Here is a 7457-nt window from a genome sequence, read left to right as displayed (position 1 = left end):
CCGGTCGGCGTCGCGGAGTGGGCCCGCAGACAGGGCGGGCGGGGCCTGTGCGGAAGGGCCGGGCCTGGAGAGTGTGCAGCATCCTCATGATGGCATCGCCTTATTTTCTAGAATTTGTCGCCAAACTGGACTCCAGACCATCCTATCCTCAGCCCCGAGTCACCTTCGTCCCCGGTCTCTGTTTTCCACTCCCAGTCCCAAACCACGCCCCCTGCACGCCACTCACAAAGCCAGCAGAAACTTTCATCTCCCCACGTTTAAAAAAGTTTTCTGAGTTATAAGACTCTCATTTTCTCACATTTTAGCATTTCTAAAATTGAGTTCTATCTTACAGTCATTGTCAAGAGAAACTTGGCACCAGGAGGGGCAGGAGAGGTGATCTGGGGGTGTCCACGGCAGCCTCAAAGAGATGGTTGGTGTCTTCACCTCTGAGACCTCTGATCCATTGTTTGCACTGGAAGCACCATGAATGGGTGAATTTTAAAATCTGAAAACATATTTGTCACTTAAAACGCCATTAGAAAAAGTAAACTCCGGTGTAGTTTCTAGTGAAATTTTATTATGTATATAGAAGATTACCTGTCATAGACAGGCAACATAATTAAAGGCCATAGAAATTGCCAGGCTCATCAGATAGATCTATATTAGGAAACCCTCAGCCTCCAGTAACAGAAACCACAATTTGAAGTGGCTTGAACCATAAGGTCATGTGTTATCTCGAGGAACAGTGAAACCCAGAGGGTTCCTGGGAAGGTTGAGTCAGTGGCAACATTACCAAGGAGCTGGCCTTTTTAACTCTTTTTTTTTTTTTTTTGCCATCAACTTCAGACACAAAACGTCCAGAGGAAGAAGACAGCAGTGTGTGGTGAGGCATGCCCCTTGGATCAAGAGCCCTCCAAGCTGATTTCTTTCCCATTCCATGTACTGCACAGCTTAGGCCTGTCCACCCCCAAACTAATCACTGTCAAGGGGATGGAACTACCATGACTGGCTTGCAATACCAGTGTGAGACAGCATGGATGTAGGGAAGTCATCCACAATCTCCACAACCACATCCTCGAAGCTTCATAGAGGAGAAGCTGGCCAACTGATTCGTGTATCACAAAGGACCATGATTCAGGTACCAAGCATCTACCTGCCAGATGCCAGGAGCTGCGCCATTTCCTCCAATAGATAATTCAATTAAGGAGAAATTAAAAACTCAAGCAGTTGGAAAGAGCACGAAAGAGCACATGAAACCCCGGTGTTCTTTGACATGCTGTGGAATGACACTGTTGGTCCCAAATATTCTAAATCAGTTGGGGTCCTGAACAAGTACAACACAGAGCAGCCTGCCGCCGTGATGCCCAAAGAGAATCATTCTAGACCCTGAAAATGTGAAGAAGCTGAAAACTGAACTTGGACTTTCATGTGTGTAAAATGTAATAAAATGTGATGATGATTAATGAAATATCATGCTTTAAAAGGTACAATTCTGGGCCAGCCAAGGTGGCTCATGCCTGTAAACCCATCACTCTAGGAGGCTGAGGCAGGCAGATCCCTTCAGCCCAGGAGTTTGAGACCAACCTGGGCAATAGGGCAAAGCTGTTTCCACAAAAAATGCGAAAAATAGGCAGGCGTGGTGGCATGGGCCTATAGTCCCAGCTACTTGGGAGGTGGAGGTAGGAAGATACACTGGCTTGAGCCTGGGAGGTGGAGGTTGCAGTGAGCCGAGATGGTGCCACTGCACTCCAACCTGTGTGAGACAGCGAGACCCTGTCTCAAAAAAAAAAAAAAAAAAAAAAAAAGAGAGAGAGAGGTACAATTCTAATTACAATTACAGTAATTAAATTGTAGAGAAAATAAAAACTTTCATGTTACAATAACTTTTTAAAGAATTTCATGATGGTGGTACTATCAATGTGCATTCATGATTTTAGAAAGATATATCTTTTTTCCTGCTCTTTCTGGTGGGTGTGGAGTGTTTTTCTGTGTATCAGTAGCACTCATATGCAACAATCTGGTGTGTACCAGAGTGTCCAAATTGTGGCCTTTATCACTATTTTCCATTAAAAGTAGCTGATTCCATGGATTAGGGTAAGAACTGGAATAATTATTTTGTGGTCAAAATATTCAGATGCTTTTAAAATGTATGTTGTAGGCCTGAAATGACAAAAGCCCCAACTTAAAGGGGTTCTTACCAGCCAACTTGTGACATCATGAGCTTCAGAAGAGCAAAGAATAATTATAGTTACTTGAAACAAACTGAGTCTGTAAAAATTCCTTTTGTGGAATTTGACAAGCTGATTTTACTACTTACATGGAAAAGCAAAGTGCCGAAAGTTGCAAAAGACACTTGCAGAAGGGCAGTATGGGTGGATTTGCCCAAGAAGATGTGAAAACATATTTGAAACTATTGTAATTCAGACAATGTGTTAATGCTACAGGAATAACAAATAGAACAAATCTGGAAACCAGATCTATGACAGAGTAGAGAGTGCAGATCAGTGGGGGAAAGCTATTCAATCCATCAGGCCGAACCTGGTCCATTGTTCATCAGACATCAGTAAATCAGAAGTTTCCAGCTGACATTCCAGAGAACTCTTAAACTTCCTGCAGTATACAGTTTACTTAGAGAGAAACTCAAGGCTGAGTATGGTGGCTCACGCCTGTCATCCCAGCACTTTGGGAGGCTGAAGTGGGAGGATAGCTTGAGCCCAGGAGTTCAAGACCAGCCTGGGCAACATAGCGAGACCTCATGTCTACAAATAAAAAAAATTAGCCGGGCATGGTGGTGTGCACCTGTGGTCCCAACTACTCTGGAGGCTGAGGTGGGAGGACTGCTTAAGCCTGGGAGGTCAAAGCTACAGTAAGCTGTGATTACACCACGGCACTCCAGCCTAGATGATAGAGACCCCATCTCCAAAGAGAGAGAGAGAGAGAGAAAGCACAACTAAAAATTCAATTAGGAAATGTATAAGACGGTTATCCACGTGGAAGAAAAAAATTGGATTCCTACTTAAACCATACTTATAAAAATTAATTAAATGTAGGGCTGGGCCAGGTGCAGGGGCACATGCCTATAATCCCAGCACTTTGGGAGGCTGAGGCAGGCAGACAACTTAAGCTGAAGGGCTGGAGACCAGCCTGGGCAACACAGCGAAACCCCGTCTCTTCCAAAAAATGCAAAAATTAGGTAGGCATGGTGGTGTGCACCTGTAGTCCCAGCTACCCTGGAGGCTGAGGTGATAGGATAGCTTGAGCCCGAGAGGTCAAGGATGCAGTGAGCCATGATGGTGCCACTACACTCCAGCCTGGGTGACAGAGTGAGACCCTGTCTCAAAAAAAAAATAATTAATGAAATGTAAAATGGCTAAAGCATTAGAAGAAAATCATCATGGCAAATATTACTAGGGGAGCATCATCATAACTTCATGGTAGGGGAGAGCTTTTAAAACATAACTCTCAGCACCATAGGAAAGGTTAAAAACAAACAAAAATCACAACTCAAAACTGCAAACCACGAAAGGAAAGAGTGGTAATTGTGACTAAATCAAAATTAAGAACTTTTGTTCATTGAAAGGATGAACAAAGAAACCAGAAAGAGAATGAAAACACAAGCAACAAGCTGGAAGAAGATATTTGTGATATTTATCCTTGATAAAGAGTTAGTATTCAGGAAATATAAAGAAGTTCTGAAAATCATTGAGAAAAACTAGGCCTGGCAGGATGACTCACACCTGTAATATCAGCACTTTTGGAGGCTGAGGCAGGAGGATCGCTTGAGCCCAAGAGTTCAAGGCTGCAGTGAGCTATGATTGATTAAACCATTCATTCTAGCATGGGTGACAGAGCAAGACCCTGTCTCAAAAAGAAAAAAAAAAAAAAAAAAAAAAAAAAAAAAAAAAAAAAAAAAAAAAAAAAAAGGAAGGAAAAAGGAGGGAGAGAAAGAAGGAAGGAAGGAGAGAGAGAGAGAAAGAAAGAAAAAAAAGAAAGAAGGAAAGAAAGAAGGGAGGGAGGCGAGGGAGGGAAGAAAGAAAAGAGAAGAGAAAGGGCAAATACTTCACAAAAGAGGAAATGCAGATATTAAATAAACGCCATAAACAATGTTCAATATCATTGCTAATCAGGGAATTAAGTCCATGGCAAGATTCCGTTTTACTCTCCTCAGATTTACGAAAAGTGATTAAATTAGACAATATCAAGTGCTGATGAGGATGCTGAGTAAGAGGACCCATATACTTCTGGTGAGAATGTAAATCAGAGCAACCACTTTGAGTGGCAATTTGTCAATATCTAGTTAATGATACACACACTTTATCATTTAGGAATCCCATTCTTAGTCATATTCCCTAAGAAACTCTTATAAGAATGTTCATTATCACAAAGTATATAACAGTAAAAATACGGAAACAGGCCGGGCATGGTAGCTCATGCTTGTAATCCTAGCGCTTCGGGCGACCGAGATGGGTGGATCACTTGAGGTCAGGAGTTCGAGACCAGCCTGGCCAACATGCTGAAACCCAATCTCTACTGAAAATACAAAAATTTAGCCTGGCATGGTGGCAGGCGCCTGTAGTCCCAGCTACTTGGGAGGCTGAGGCAGGAAAATCGCTTGAACCTGGGAGGTGGGGATTGAAGTGAGCCAAGATCGTACCACTGCACTCCAGCCTGTGGGACTAGAATGAAACTTGGTCTCAAAAAAAAAAAAAAAAAAAAAAAAATATATATATATATATATATGGAAACAATACAAATGTCTATTGACAGGAGAGTGATGAGGCAGAGAATACAAGTTACCCCCATCCCTGGGATCTACTTCCCCTCCATTGAGGACTTCTGATTTTTAATTAGATGCATAGCCACTCCAAATGAAAACTCTATTTCCCATCCCCCTTTCAAACCAGGAGTGGTCATGTGACTAAGTTCTGTCCAGTGGGTTACAAGCAGAAGTAGTTGTAATTTCTGGTGTGGAGACATGCCATTCTCCTTTCTCCTTGTTCTTTTCTGCGGCTAGAATTTGGAGTTGATCGCTGGAACTGGAGCAGCTGTCTTGGCTCATGAGGTGACTTTAGGAAAAGAAATCATTCACAACAGAACAGTAAAATAGAAGGAACCTCAACCCCTGGCGCTGCTGAGTGTCATCCCAGTCTGGACTACTCATCTCTGGGCATTTACAGGAGAGAGAAATAAACTCCTATCTTGTTTAAATCACTGTGTGCTAGACTGTACTATTGTTCAGCAAATATTTGCTCCCTTTCCCCCTCCACTGGGGGAGAAGTCTACTTCCTTGTCCCACTGATGTGGACTTGGCTGTATGACTTGCTTTGGCCAATGGAATGTAAGTAGATATAATACAAGGAGAGGACTTGTGGTGATACTTGGTTCTGTGCTCCAAGTGATCTGTTGTGAGAAGAGTATGCCCCAGATAGCCACTGACCCCTTATCCTGGAGCCCTGAAATAGCACCCCTGGTGCAGAACTGAACCCATGCACAGCCTGGAGCCAAGTTCAGCTGATCTGCAGGCTGAAGCAGAGCCATTGGGAGTACCACTGTGATGAGCCAAACCATAGTTGACTTATGAACATAAAAACAAATGCATGTTGTTAGCCAGGTGCGGTGGCTCACGCTTGTAATCCCAGCACTTTGGGAGGCCGAGGCGGATGGATCACGAGGTCAGGAGATCGAGACCATGGTGAAACCCCGTCTCTACTAAAAATACAAAAAATTAGCTGGGTGCGGTGGCGGGCGCCTGTAGTCCCAGCTACTCGGGAGGCTGAGGCAGGAGAATGGCGTGAACCCGGGAGGCTTGCAATGAGCTGAGATCGCGCCACTGCACTCCAGCCTGGGCGACAGAGCGAGACTCCGTCTCAAAAAAATAAAAAATAAATAAATAAATAAATGCACGTTGTTGTAAGCCACAGTTTTAGGATAGTTTGTTATGCAACAGAATCATGGCAAAAGCTGACTAGTATACATTGTTATTGGGAGTCTTCTGTCTTTTAAAACCGAATCCATTCTAATTCAAATGACTGAGTAAATTATGGCATATTTATATATACTCATTAAATATAGAGTTTTAGAATAAAAATCTCTAATGAAAACGAATGAAGCTCAAGAACATAATTTTGAGTGAAAAGAAGCAAATCTCAAGAATACATATCATCACACTTAAATAAAGCTCAAGGCATGCAAAACTCAATCATATTGTATTGGGGTGTACATACAGGAAGTAAATCTATAAAGAAAAGCAAGGGAATGAGAAACAACAAAATTCAGGACTGTGGTTTTGGCAGGTTGGGGCTGGGGATGGGAAGGGATTGTGGAGGTCATACAGGATGTTCTAAAGGTACTGCTTGTGTTCTGGATGTAGAGCAGTGAGTAGAAGGGTCCAATAGTACATCCTAGATGGGAAGCTGACCACACAGGCTTGCTCCCCTCTCTGCGCACAGAGGAACCTCTAGATGACCACGCTAGCTCTAATGACATACTAACAAGGTATGCAGAAGTTTCCATTGACTCAGTTTACAGAAAAGCTTAGAAGAATTTGACTTTTTAGTTTGTAAACAACTTTTTTTTTTTTTTTTGAGATGGAGTTTCGCTCGTTACCCAGGCTGGAGTGCAATGGCGTGATCTTGGCTCACTGCAACCTCCACCTTCCGGTTTCAAGTGATTCTCCTGCCTCAGCCTCCTGAGTAGCTGGCAATTATTACACTTCTTACAGGTGCATGCCGCCACACCCGGCTAATTTTTCTATTTTTAATAGATTCGGGGTTTCACCATGTTGGCCAGGCTGAGCTCAAACTCCTGACCTCGTGATCCGCCGGCCTCGGCCTCCCAAAGTGTTGGGAATTACAGGTGTGAGCCACCTAATCAACATTTAAATATTTAAAATCATTTGATGTATGCATTTTATAAATTTTGATTAAGTATGAAGTATTTAAATGGTTAGGAAATTTATGCTTAAGACAATGAGCATCGGAGAACGAGTCATAGTGGTATCTCTCTCTCCATGCCCAGAAATCCCTTGGATATTAAGATCCTAGATAATTATGGGAGGAAGTCCAGGCATGGTGGTTCACACCTGTAATCCCAGCACTTTGGGAGGCCGAGGCGGGCAGATCACTTGAGGTCAGGAGTTTGAGACCAGCCTGGACAACATGGTGAAACCCCGCCTCTACTTAAAATATGAGAATTAGCTGGGCATGGTGGCGCATGCCTGTAATCTCAGCTATTCAGGAGGCTGAGGCAAGACAATTGTTTGAGCCTTGGGGCACGGAGGTTGCAGTGAGCTGAGATCCTGCCACTGCACTCCAGCCTGGGTGACAGAGCGATACAGTCTCAAAATAAAATTATGGGACGAAAAAGGGGTAAATAATTGCCTGGATAAATGTATGTTATTGTCTGTAATTGTTTGCATCTCCAAAAGCTGTGGCTGAGTTAGAAGTGGGTTTTGTAAGCTGGAATGGAAGGCATTG

Source organism: Hylobates moloch, unplaced genomic scaffold (genome assembly GCF_009828535.3).
Source record: "Hylobates moloch isolate HMO894 unplaced genomic scaffold, HMol_V3 SCAFFOLD_14, whole genome shotgun sequence".
Taxonomy (NCBI): Eukaryota; Metazoa; Chordata; class Mammalia; order Primates; family Hylobatidae; genus Hylobates; species Hylobates moloch.
Note: the sequence above shows the minus strand (reverse complement) of the source record.